Source organism: Canis lupus, chromosome 3 (genome assembly GCF_048164855.1).
Source record: "Canis lupus baileyi chromosome 3, mCanLup2.hap1, whole genome shotgun sequence".
Classification (NCBI taxonomy): Eukaryota; Metazoa; Chordata; class Mammalia; order Carnivora; family Canidae; genus Canis; species Canis lupus.
In genome coordinates, this window is record NC_132840.1 from 10151313 (window position 1) to 10165135 (window position 13823).

At 42.5% G+C, this 13823-nt stretch overlaps 1 protein-coding gene across 29 annotated transcripts in view; it reads left to right on the forward strand.

Moving 5' to 3' along the window:
- The window catches only part of ZFHX3 (zinc finger homeobox 3), a 524735-nt gene that overhangs the window by 163732 nt on the left and 347180 nt on the right, over positions 1–13823 (forward strand). For 25 of the 29 annotated variants that reach the window (XR_012026543.1, XM_072817035.1, XM_072817111.1 and 22 more), the window contains 2 exons: positions 3863–4008; positions 5402–5570. The exons of 1 other annotated variant lie outside the window; for it this stretch is intronic. The gene's annotated coding sequence lies outside the window, so the exon portion shown is untranslated. The remainder of the gene's footprint in view (positions 1–3862; positions 4009–5401; positions 5571–13823) is intronic. 3 more of the 29 variants (XM_072817067.1, XM_072817081.1, XM_072817076.1) reach the window with 1 other exon arrangement.

The window sequence follows — 13823 nt, forward strand, 5'->3', positions numbered from 1 at the left end:
GCTCGTCTTTTTATGATCTTGCTGTTTTCTGGGAATTTTGTCAGTCTATAGAGAAGAGTCTGATCACTTTTAGATTGCATTGGATTCCTCAAAAATACTGGCATGCCCCAAGCGCCTTTTCTTTTTTTAATATATCGTCAGTATTAATAGCTGATGGCATTTTTTTTCCTAAAAAATTTAGTCCAATAAATGCATACTATGCCCCCACGTCTTTGTTTGGTGTTATAGATACCAGTGAGACCCTATGCCTTTCTTCAAGGAGATTTCATGTAATTCAGGATTACATAAAACAAAACAAATCTCCCTCTTCTTTATTATATTTAAAGGTCTTTCAGTATCTCTCTTCTTGCTCTAGAAGAGCCTTTCTCAGACCAAGTTGCAGAATCAAGTCTAAGATGCTTTAGTAGCATTTTCTTCTCAGCTGAACAACAAAATCATTGAATTCCTTTGAGTCCAGTGAATCTGCCTTAACAGTCCAGGTTTATTTCAGAACAAAAAGAAATCCACTTGGAAAATGTAGAGCCTTCATAGACAAAATTGCCCTGACTAATCAAGCTCTTTAGGCTGAAACTTGTATTACTTCATACACTAAAATGCCTGGGGTAGGTGGCTTCAGGCTTAGCTGGATTCAATGGCTCAACCAGTAACACCTGTCTTACTTCCCGACTCTTCACACCACCTTTGTTCTGTTTACCTCATTCCCCAGCGGGCTGTTTGCATGTGGTAGCCCCTTGCAGTTCCAGGCTCACATCCTGCTCATATAATCACCCCAAGGGCCAATGGTTCTAGCAAAAGTCCTAGTTTGGGCTTTCATTATCTCAGTGTGGGTCCAGACTGTGGACACGGTGGTGTGGGGTCCAGCTGGCCAGACTCAGGTCAGCCTGGACTCAGGGGTTTGGGTCAGCCCTACCCAACCAACCAGACTGAGGGCAAAGTCAGGTGTCTCCTTACCAAAGAAATTTAGAGTCAATGTTCCAAAAGAAGAGGAAGAGAGACAGAGCAAGCAATAACCACTGTCCACTGCGATTACCTCAATACATTCTAGCATATTGGAAAATCAGGTGGTACAAGTCAGGTAAAAAACATACAACTAAAAAAAAAAAGATAGTAACAACAACATAATTACTGATGGTCAATTAAAAAGTAAAATATGCCCCCCCAAAATTTTGGGTTTTTTCTTGATCTTCAAATGCCTTTGATTTGATTATTTGATTGGATTATCCTCACTGATTTAAACAGATTACACTGCAATTGGCCTAGGTGATTCCTAAACTCATTTTAAACAAACAAACAAAAAAAAGTTGGGGGAAAGGGGGGTGGGGTGGGCACCTGGCTGGCTTAGTCAGTGGAGCATGTGACTCTTGATCTCAGGGTCATGAGTTCAAATCCCATGTTGGGAGTAGAGATTACTCAAAAATAAAATCTTTTAAAAAAATCCCACAGTTCTATGAATTGGTTAGGTTGATTAGTTCACTGTTTTGGAACCATCTAAGGAAGGTTTTTGGGTCATAAAATTAAGTAAACTAACATAGTACTGTGTAAACATTCTGACACTCATCAGGTTTTTTCAGGCCATAGTTTCCCTAAAAGGCCAATCTAAGATACACCCCTTCAGGGGATTCTTTATTTAATATCACTTCATAGAAGAAGTGAAGATGGAATTCAGCCCTATATTTGGATGAAACTATATCATTTTTATATGATTATTTAATAATATTATATTTTTTCTTCAAATGTATAAGCACATTCTCACCATGACTCAAAATATATAAAATAGAAATTCATGAAGGAATTTTATGGGTAAAATGGAAAGTATTCCATAGAAATATATAATAAAATAGCTGAATAAGTTTTTAATGATAAACTTTTAAAAGCAAAATAATAAGGTCCAACTCTGAGACTAGAAATTCCACCAATTTTATTTGATTTACTAGTATGGATCAAAATGATACTTCCCTCAAAAAATATATAATTTTTAGTTTATTTTCCTCTTTATGACACTGGTGTGTTTTACCCAAACAAAAACTCTCCAGAAGATATTTACCATTTCATTCTATATTTTTCTATTGTGCTCATATTTTCTTTTACTTACATTTTTTCCATGGGAACCTTGGTCCCAATAAAAAGCAAAAATCTATTTCATAAATTGACAAGAGTGGCGACTCCTTTTTTTGAAAAAGATCATAATAAACCCAGCTTTATCAGCTTTACAGTTATTTCATAAGCCTTTTTTTTAACTAAGTACTGCCATCTACAAAACACTCTTAATTTCATTTCTGAAATAAAATTTACATGAAGTTCAGTAGCTCATTGAGAATGCAACAACATTCATTGTGGAGTTAGCATTGTTCATCTTCTCATTGTAGCATTTGAACTATTGTGAGGCTATCTTCCCATCCACCATGGCCTCCCACAGGTACTTGTTTTCGCGATGAGATTCGCCAATCTTTCATTATTCCAGAAAAGATAGTAGCCGACTGTCTCTCTCTAGTGGACTCGGTGATCTTACCTTGAGGTGTTAAGAATCGCTAAGGGCTATAAGGACTTGTGTAAATTACAGCCATGCAGAGAGGTGTTGAAAAATCAATAAGTAATGAAATAGTACTGGAGTGAAGTAGCCAAGAGAGCAATGGGTGGGAAACTCCCGAGGATGCAGTTTCATTTTGTCAAAAGGTAAAAGAAGATGTTCTGATGTGTTTCGATAAAACTGGCTTCCTTGGAAATGAGAGGCTATTGGCATAGATGGCGGGAGAGTCATTCCAACGCGCCATAAAATACAGTGGACTGTGGACTTCTTCGTACAACAGTTTAATTTTAGACAACCATGCATTTCATTCTAGTGGAGCAATAAGTAGGGCATTTTCTTCAGCACGTTGGGTGTTTGCCCTGTCACAGTTTTCTGTTCCCTCAATACTTGAGTGCACCCCCATTTCTTCTCTTCAGGGGATCATCTATATCGCCTTCACAAATCATCTTCATCCTTTCTGATCCTGCTTTAGCAATGTTCCCTCAGAAAGTCATAGTGTGGTTGCCTGCCCACCTGCTCACAGAAGGCTCTAGATACATTACAGCCTAGAGGCTGAAAGTCTCTTCTAAGCCTAGTAGCCAAAGGGCTTTGTTTTGAATGAAACATTTGTATAGTTGAGAAGCCCTGAGCTGATATTTAAATCTCCTGGTTTCTTTTTCTTTTATTTTTTTAATTTGAAATGACATATATCCATGTTTCTTGTGTTGATGACCTGTTTTGAGGAAGTAGAACTGATTTTTTACAAAAAGAAGTTCATGGGGCATTTGAATATAAAAAGGAAGTGGGTGGGGGAGAGAGATCTAATTCAGTCAAGTTTGTTGGAGAGAACCTGCTTCCCCCCTGCTTCTGGGGGAAGGACCCCTTTGTCTCTACCCTTCCCAGTGGTGATAATGCCCTTCACTCCTTATGTGTCCATCTGGTATATAAATGAAGCTATCTACAGAGAAGGATCAACCAGCCACCAATTGAATCTAGAGTCCTAGATCAAGGAAAGGGGAACCATAAACATGCCACCCAAGAACTGGTTGAAATGATGGAATTACACTTGCTTTTTGTGTCTCTTTTTTACTTACATGTAGCTTCTAGCCTTTGTTTGTCGATACACCAATGAAACCTGAAAATGTCCCCAAGCTGTCTTTTGGGTCAGTTGGTGTCACTCCAGCAGTAAGAGTTGAAACTTAAAAAAAAAAAAAAAAAAAGATAACCAGTATGGAAGAGAAGAGAAGAAAATAACCAAAGTTTGAATAACCAAAAGACTTGTAGTCTTGGTGGTACTGTGACTTGTGTCTTAAAATACCAAATAAAATATTCTACTTACCTATTTTCCCCTTACAGACACCCAGGTACATCTGACCGCTGACAAGCAGAATCTTTCATATCTGATAAAGCAGGGCAGTAACCACAAAGTGAAAAGCATTGAGATGTGAACCAACTACCAGTCTATTCCCAGCCTTTTTATGATATGTTGAGTATGTTTCCCAGTAAGTAATGAACTGGTCTTAAGTATTATTTCTTATTCTATGACTGTGTCTGCCTTTATCATGTAGTATTGGAAATGAAGACATATATACATTTAATAGAACTATGTACACTTCAGGACTCAGGAAACCACTTTCTCTCTGAAATATCCAGATAGAGAGTAAGTGGCTTGGGTAGCTTGAGTTATCTGGTGATTTGACTTCCCCCTTTCACTTACATGAACATATAGAATAAATTGCATTGTTTGTGCCCGGCATCTACTACATTTCTAGATAAGAGCACAAAGATGACAAATCCAACAGACCATAGACAAGTACTTGTGTTGCTCACTATAACCATTATGCTTGGCTGTCCTCTACGTGACATACCCACAGTAAATCCCTGCTAGTCATGCTTCCATACCATGGACATAGCAATACCCATCTGCTCTGACAATTCATCTGTTGATGCCATTATCCATTGTTTATGACATTGCAACCACAGTAATGAATTGATATGTCTTGATCTTTGAAATGCTCAGACAGGAGGCCACACATTATAAGAAAAAACAATGTCATGACAACTCTATTCGGCAGGGGTTGGAAATGTATATTGTGCAGGAAAATGCATTAAAGTTGAGAAGGGTTTTGTTTAACATGATGGTTTTAAAGACGTAAACAATTATGATGGGCAATAACTCCTTCAATCAGAAGATTGTGAAAAAGCTCTACACAGGGTGCTGGTGTGATTCCAAGTCGTGCTACCACCACAAAACACTAGGGGTCACCATATTAATACCAGTGTCCTGGCTCCATTGCCCTCCAGAGAGCCTACCATCCCAAAGCAGTAGGCTCCCTGTTTATTCAAGGAATGTTGCTCAGTGCCTATCTTCATGACGTGTAACCATTTGCAGTTATTTCAAGCTCCACTAAAATAATGGGGTAGAGTCCTCTCTAGGCCTCTTTATGGTGAATGACATTTTTTTAAGGGCCACCTAAGAGCATCAATCCAATATTTTGGGCTAGAGGTAATTATAAGGGGTGTGCAGGCCAATTAACCAAATATAGAACATTTTCATTCAAGAGCTACACAGTATGCCAATTCAAATGTTCTGCTAAAGCTTGAGTCTCTCAGACCAAGATGATACTTTCCCATTTGCCAGGATGGGGGCTTCTGTTGTGTGTTGACTTTAAAAATGAATGTCTTGCTCTTCCTTTGTTCCTCATCTCTATGCTTTCGATCCCCAACTCAGAAATTATTTTCCAAGGACAAAATTTCAGCAGTTGTCTATCAGCTACAGATAGGCAGTCCCCAGGCTTCACCACAGCCCTTAGGCTCAGAATGGGAAACGGGTGGCCCAGGTCCATAGGGGGCCCCAACCTCCTAGTGACATGATTCTACTTACCCCTTTTTCAGCTTTAAAGGATAATCCTACCCACCCCACCACCATAAGCAGGAAGCAGTAGTTATCTCATTTGGGGTAACGCTTCTGAAGGCTGGGATTAAAGCAGTTGAAGATCTGTGAACAGCATTTAAACCACAAAAAGAGTATTGCAAGGGAAGCAGATGGCAGGTGATAATAATGGTAAGATCATAGCCTAGCTAAAGTGCACTTTCAAAGTCAAAATTAATTTCAAAGCTTCTGGATTTGTACATGTTCTCAGTGTTTCTCTTTCATTTATTTACTGAGTACCTAACACATGGAGGCATGTGTTAGGCAATAGGGGAGACACAAATATATACATGTGCAAAGAAGATAACTAGTGGGTACTGTGTCCTTTTCCTTGTCCTCACCATTTGTGCAAGTGCCTTCCTTACCCAAATATATCCCTTCTGTACCTGCCACTTGTCTCCTACCCCATTCAGTCATGGTCTCTTGCTTTCCTCTGCATTCCCTCCTCTTCTGGACTTCCCATCACTTACCTTCGTCCTTCCTTTTTCTCTCTAGCCCATTTGATTGTACATAATTATAGAGAAACTGAAGTGTACTTTGTAGTATGCACTTACCCTCCTTAGACTTCATTTTAAGGCAGGCATTTCTTTCTCTAAGAAAAGAAAATATTGATATGACTTTGATCTTCGCATATAACCTTCAACCAGTTCTTTTCTGCGGGTTTATCAGCCCTTGATAGAAAAAAAACAAGGGATATCCTCTTTCTTCCCCTAGAACAACCATAGTTTAGTGGGAAAGTGGTTGAAGATATTTCTATGTAGCAAATTCTGCAAAGCCCATGGTACAGAAGTAGAGAAATAAATCAAATGCATACAAAAGGTATTTGTTAAGTAGGTATTTTGGGAGACTTGAAATATGCTTCTGTCTAACCTGAAAATTAAACTCTTGTGGGTCTAACCCATAATTCCTATGAAATGACAATGGAGTCATCCAGGGTATAATCATATCGAAGGGTGTATTATTTGCCATTATTTGTTTTTTAATTTAAGTTCTTCCAAATTCTAGCCTATAAACACCATACATAAGAGAGTTCTTTAACTAGAAATAAGGAAGCTTTCATTGTTAACTCAGAGGTTCATGACTTTAACCTTCCATTTCTCCAGAATTGGAAATTCTTAACAAAGTGACCCTTGGTTATTTGCAGCTGCCAAACAGTGGGAGTAGAGAGGGAGAAAAAATTTCTCCAAGGCTCTCAGAGCAGTGTATATTGGGCTCAGACAAAAATTGCAATGGTATGCATCAAGGTCAGAGGCATAGTACTCAAGAAAGAGATAGTTCAGAGTCAGTTATATCATACATTTTGTTTTCTTTTTGGATCTCTAGTTGATGGCAACCATAATATAATTTTCTGATCAGAGATTCCTCCTCTTTACTACATCCAAGGCTATACCTGAATGTTCCTGATAATACATTAAATGAGAAGGCATTAAAACACAAGTTCCTAACCAGAGGTCTATGGGCCCTAGTAATTCCATGAATAGGTTGGAGCCCCCTGAAAAAAATGTGAAATTTGGGGCATGCATTAACTTCTCTGCAGAGTCTATAACGTTTATCATTTTCTCACTCGAGCTACATTCCCCAGGAGCTTAAGAACCCATTGGATGTGAGTGTCTTGACTCAAAGAGGTCTTTCATGACTGAGTCAATAATCTCCTGGTCAAGCTTTATCATCACATGAACAAAGAAAATTCAAGTAATAAGGGCAGCTCGGGTGGCTCAGCGGTTTAGTGCCTGCCTTTGGCCCAGGGCATGATCCTGGAGACCTGGGATCAAGTCCCACGTCAGGTTTCCTGCATGGGGCCTGCTTCTCCCTCTGCCTGTGTCTCTGCCTCTCTCTCTCCCTCTGTCTCTCATGAATAAATAAATAAAAATATTTTTTAAAAAAGAAAATTCAAAAAAAAAGAAAAAAGAAAATTCAAGTAATAATAATAATGCTCTTGACACTGATGTGGGTGTTACCTAGTTGTATCTCTAGGGACAATGTGAGCTTAGTATCCTCCTACTCCAGCAACTTCCCCAGAAGTCAAGTTACCCATAATAATAATGCTCTTAGTATTGGCTGAGTGTTTATCATATGCCAGAGCATCGTTCTAAGGACATTATGCATATACATTTAATCTTTCTCCCAAAGGAACTATTATGATCCCCGTCTTATAGTTGAGAATGCTAAAATACAGAGAGGTAGGCAGCTTGCCCAAGGATACAAGGTGGGAAAAGTGGCAGAAGAAGACATAACCAGGGTCTGGCCTCAAAGTCCGTGGGCTTAACCAAGTGCTTTAACCACTATGCTCTAGAGCCTCTTGGCTGAGGGGTACTCCCAGCCAGGGTTTGCCCCTTTCAAAACAAAATGGAACTGAGAGTCAAAGGAAATGTGGCCACTAAAACATGAGTAAGAAAATAAAGCTTACTTGCTTCACCCCACTACCCATTCCCAGGATAGTAGCAATTCAGGGGAATATGAGCAAAATGCCAAGGTACTCGTCGGTGCTGGCGAGGGCTCCAGGGGCAGCAGGCAGGGTCATGGGGCCCAAGGGAACTGATTGGTCCTTAGCTTTCAGGATCTGTGGTCCCTCACATTCGAATAGTACTTTCCAGTTGGCAATTCACAAACCCTTCTCTCCTTTCTTTTAACATTCCCTGCCACCTGCAAGGAAGACAAGGGGTAGATTTTTAACAGACTAGGAAATGAAGGCCCCAAAAATTTGTACCTTCCTTAAGGCCATGGGACGAGGTTACAATAAAGTTGTGTCTAGGGCCTGAGTCTCTGGACCTTGGGTTCAGTTTTTTTTTCCACTGTTTTTGCTGCCTGGTCTTTCAGTGTCACTTGGTATTGGAAACTGAAACACCCCATCAGGCAAGAATTCCATGTACACCCAACTCCATGCAGCAGATTTTTTAAGTTTTTTTTTTTTTTTTTTTAAGATTTTATAGCGGACACCTTTTTATTTGTGGGCACATTTTAGGCCCCAAACCGACACAAAGCACATTACTTCCCTCATCTCATTTAATCCTCAAAACAACCCAGTGAGGTGACTGTTATTTCCCCAGTTTCGCAGACAGGGAAACTGAGGCATGATAGCACAGCTAGTAAACTACAAACCTGGACTTCAGACCCAGCTATGTCCCATTCCCCACCGGTTGCTCTTCACCACCGGGCCATGCTACCGTCCAAGGAGACAGGAAAAAGCAGAGGAGGAGGAAATGAACAGCCTATTTTGTATGATGAGCAACGCTTTCTACCTTCTCTGAGGACGGCGCAAACGGAAATCTGTTTCAAGCACCAGCACATAAGGTTAAAATTAAAGAGGACAATTATGAGCGATTAGTCACTGGAGTGGGGCTCCATGGGCGTCTTCAAAAATAGGATCAGCTCTCACTCACTTGGACCTGGCACAGAGGAGCCGCCAGAGAAGCCTTTTCTAGGCTGGGATTCTGTGATTAAGTCTTTTAAAGGAGCCGGACTGCTGAAGCTCGTGGGAAACAATGGCCCCATTTCTCAGGGGCCATCGAGTCAGGCAGGTCCCAAGGATATGTCCTTGGCTCCCAGCGATCGTGAAATCAACACCAGAGGCGCTGGCGCTGGATCACTCCCCTCGGCAGAGCTCAGGAAGGGAGCAGCCACTCAGCCCTTTGTTCCGAAAGCCCAGGAAGCCGGGCGGCCAGTGGTTAGGGTTTCAGCACCTCTGAAGGCACCGGTTCGAACGGCCGCGCCTCCTCAATCTGAACTCACCCTGCGGTCCCCAGAGAGGCGGCCTGAATGGACGCGGGAGGCTGGGCAGGGCTTTGAAAGGCCGGGGGGACAAAGTGCTGGGAGCGAGACCCGGAGCTGGAGGCACGGGCGACAAGCGAGGCTTCCGCGCCAGCTGCCAGGCCGAAGGGGCCCCTCCGCCTCCGGGTGCCCCGGGAGGAAGGTGAGCGCCCGCCTGGGTCCGAGCTGCTGGCCCAGAAGGCCGCGCCCTTGATGTGCTGGGGGGGGGGGGGGGGCGGTAAAACTCCCCTTTGTGGGCCCTTCCCTCAGCTTCCAGCATTATGTCTACTAAAGAGTGTTTTCATGTTGCACAAGAGGCCCAGCTCGACCAGGGCCACAAGCCAGAGAGGCCACAAGTCTCCCTCCAAAGGTGGCTCAGAGCCGCGGGCAGCACAGCTCAGGTATCTGGCTCCAGCCCGCAGGGAATCTGGACTTGTCCTCCAGCAGCAAAAAATATGTATCTCGAGGGTTCTCCCTGACAGAGCTATGGGTAGGAGGAAGCCAGAGCGTGGACTGACTTATGGCCACTATAGAAGGAAAGGCGAGAACTAGGGGAAGGAAAAAAAGACAACAAAACAGGTGGAGTAGAGTAGTGGAAGGGAGGGTTTTATGTGTGTGTGTGTGTTGGGGGGGGGTTCTTTTCTTTCTTTTTTTTTTCCTGCAGCAGTGTCTCTTTTGGAGATCTAAAATCTGCAAGTGTTACGTCAAAGCTTTCTCCAAATGACTTGATGAGGGTTTTTTGTTGTTGGGTTGCTGCACTCCCGGGACTCATTGGGATGGCAGGATAAAAATTAATTAGAGGCTGTTTGGAGGGGGCTTTGCAAGACAGCCTGAGGCTACGCTTCAGTCTGGTTGTTAGAAGCAATATCATCACCGCCTCCTCGCCGAGCGAACAGACCTGCGCTGGGGCGGCCGGGGGGAGCCACGGAACGTTCAACACAGACATCAGAGCCAAGACTTCCTCCCAGAGAGATTACTTACCACAAACCAGTGGATCTACCTGCTGACAACCTCAGAAATATGTCTTGTTTCATTTTCAGATTTTTAAGAGGGGTTACACATGAAGCTTACAGAATCCTGATAAAACCGCTCCAGGAGGAGGACGTACCGCCTCTGAAAATGACATTCAGGCCAGGCAAAGCCACCAAGCAGACATAAGGAAGGCAAGAGCCTTTCCAGGTGTGGATTTGCCTCCTCTTCGGGGGTGGCACACTGAAAAGGGGACTTCTAGAAGTTAGCACGTTTCCACATGACCAAGGCTGACCAATGATTATTTCAAATTCAGGCCATTTACAGGGAAAATAACCCAAGCTGTCTTTGCTCTTCTGGTCTTTATGTTTCTCCCTCTGCTTCCTTTGCCCTGAAGTCCTCACACCACCTCTCCTCTCTTATCCACATGTAATCCTCCCCTACCTGAATGTACTGGGTCAATGAGCGACCTTGAAGTTTAAATAATCGGGAATTGGCTCCTCGAATCCAGATAAAATAGTTCAAAACACAATATTAGCCCTGACGTTTCAACAGCCACCAGTAGCTCTTCTGGCTCTATATTTCACCCTGGAAATGGAATGCAACGTGAGCAAATTCCTGGGTCCCCTTCTTAAGAGCATTTTCAACCATCATGAGAAGTCTTGCCCACTTCATATATGTAGTTTATCTCCAAGGCCAGCATAATAATGTTAGCTAGTTAGTCCTTAAAACATTTCCTGGGATGCAAACAAAATTCAGATCCCTCTTTTATGGATGGAAAAACTGAGTTTGTTTGTATTTCCCACGTCCAGAAAAAAAAAGAAAGAAAAAAGAAAGAAAGAAAGAAAGAAAGAAAGAAAGAAAGAAAGAAAGAAAAGAAAGAAAGACATCTATGTGTGAGCTCAAAGAAAATAGGGCAACTCCTAGGGCCCTTCCCGCTCCCTAAACTTAGCTGTGTCCGTTTTATTGCCTATAATTGCTTCCTTGCATCATATTGAGAGGTGGGGAGGTAGGGTAAACCAATGGGAACAATTGCCAAAAGAAAAACAGCAAGCTTTCCCCCAAACAGCTGTTTCCAAAATGAATTCACCATCTGCATAATCTGAAATGGCAGGGCCTCACAGCATTTTAGCCACTTGACACTTTCAAATGCGCCTTCTTTCGGGTGAGTCTTACTCTCCCAACCTCACAATCAAAGTTGATCATGGTGCTTGCTAACATCTTCAGAAGAAACGAAAAGACCTTCTAGCAAGGCTCACCATTGAATCCGAACACTTGGCTTACTTCAGAAGGGGTGCCAGAGAATGGTGAGCCAAACTAACAGCACTTCCATGCCCCGATGGCATGTTCTTACACATTACCGGGAAGACAAGAACCAGTCCCCGGGCACGGAGACAATAGTAACTGGTTACCGAGCTCAGGGGGGAGCCTGAGAAAACCCCTTGCCCGTTTGCTCCCTGCCAGAGGGAGGCAAAAGGAGATGGGTGAGGGCTGCATTCAGAAACTAGGTACCTACTAAAGTGAGGGTCAGGGGGTACGACTACATAAAGCCAAATCCTCTCCACTAAGTGCTTTCAAAACTAACCAGTCTGCCTGAAAATCAATCTGCCGCTTTATAAGCAGCCAGCATATTTAGAACCATGGAAATTAAAGATGGAAAAGACCTATTAAGTCTTCTAGAGCATTCCCTAGGGCCCAGTGCAGACTCATTCCCTGAGGTATATTTGTTAGCGCTATGTCAGGCCTAATTTCAAGTGTCTCAAGCAATGAACATGAAGGAGGCAGAGACAGAGGTGTCTGCCCACCGCAGTGAACAATGATCATGTGATTAGAGTTCTCCCAGCTGCTCGCTGGCCTTTGGCATGCCCGGAAAGGGTTTGGATTCCCCAGGGCTTGGCCCAGAAGAAAGCAGCAGCTTCTAGAAAGTAGAGACATAGAGAACATCTCTCTACCTCTTTGTGTTTAAGCAGAGTAACACGGTGTCTTTCGGAAGCATCCAGGCACCAGCCTCTCTGTAAATAAATTGCCACAAAGGAAGAACAGAGAATCCAGGTGTACTAGAACTCATTTTTTTTTTTAATAAAATAAATCCTACCCTTAAGGAATCCAACCTTCCCTCTCACGGGTTTTATTCTGGGTTGGTCAGCAGTCAACTAAATCACCTTTCCAACTGGTGACAGAATGGAGGAAGTACTTTCAGAGATGCCAGGACTTTATTCTAGAACATTTAGGACCAAGTGAAATGAAAATAAGAGCAGGTGGCTTCACAATAGTACAGTCAAGGGTTTTCTGAGAAAACCATTTCTCTCTTTGTCTCTGTTCCCAGCTAGAGAGGAAGCAAGTGAAATTCACAGTTTCAGGTGGGAGCGTCTTCAAATGGCTGGAAACAGAAGCCAAAGCTAATAGAATCCAGAGAACAAAGGGATCAAAACCAAATACAAACAATGTTCTTTTTATCTCTCAGTTTTGAAATGATGGAGAAAGTCCCTTTAGATATTCTAAATATTAAAAATTCGAAATCTGGGCATTGTCAGGTCCACCTCTGCTCTACGACATGAGTGAAATGAACAGTGAGTCATTCACTGGCCCCGGGCAGAAACCCTGCGACAGTTCTCCTCTACCCAAAGATCGGAAAATTGTGACCGCTTCACATTTCTGGGAATAGGATCATCCAAAGAGACTCTCCTGCTCCATTTCTGCTCTAAAGAAAGAACTCCATTTTCTTTGCCGGATACTTGAAGCAAAACTGAACTTTTACAAGCCTGGAGTTTGACTCACAGGCCCATTCACTCCTGGAGCGCCGCCCCCCACACCCCCACACACACCCTTCCCCCTACAGCCCTCTTCGTCTAAAACATTATCTCATCTCAGCATTGCAGCTTTTTTAAGTTCAATGTCAATAGCTAGTTAGGAGAGGGCAGGCGGGTCAGGGCTTAGGACTCCGAACCGTCCTTGACGTTTCTCTCTAGACTGATGTGCTGTTTGCATCAGCCCAAAAAAAAAAAAAAAAAAAAATCCCCTCTTAACTATCTGAGAAAAGATCAGAACAGGAAAATGTCAGTTTGAGAGCTAAAAGAATTCTGATAAGAATGAACTGGAAACGAGAGAAAGAATGGAAGAAATGCTGTCACTCTAAGAAGTCTTTAATTTAATGTTTTTAGACAAATATGTTCCCCGCTGAGTGTGTACGTGTGTGTGTGTGTGTGTGTGTTTCTCACACACAAGTCTTCCATCCCTCCACCGCTTTTCCAAATGCTCTTCTTGAGAGAAAGGGCTGTCTATTTTGACTTGATTTGATTTGATTTTTACGGTCTTTCCACAACCTTTCAAAGCTCTGGAAGGGTCAACCTCTCTGGCCTGAAAGCTGTGAGCACATTCACTCCCACAGAATTTCTTCTAAGCCCTGGGACAGTTTCCACTTTCAGAAGTATCCATACATATTTTTAGAGTTAGAGAGATAATTTAAATTCTCAAGCTTAATTGAACCGACAGAGTGCCGAGCGGAGCGCTACAGATGGAAACACTTTCCTGGTGTGACGACCTCTGAGTTCAAATTTAATACCTACATAATAAAGGCTTGAAGATAATATAATGGGCATTGTTTCTCTTGCCCCCCCCCTTATTATTAGAGGAAATGGCGGGGTGTTTTTAAATACAGGCTACACGAAA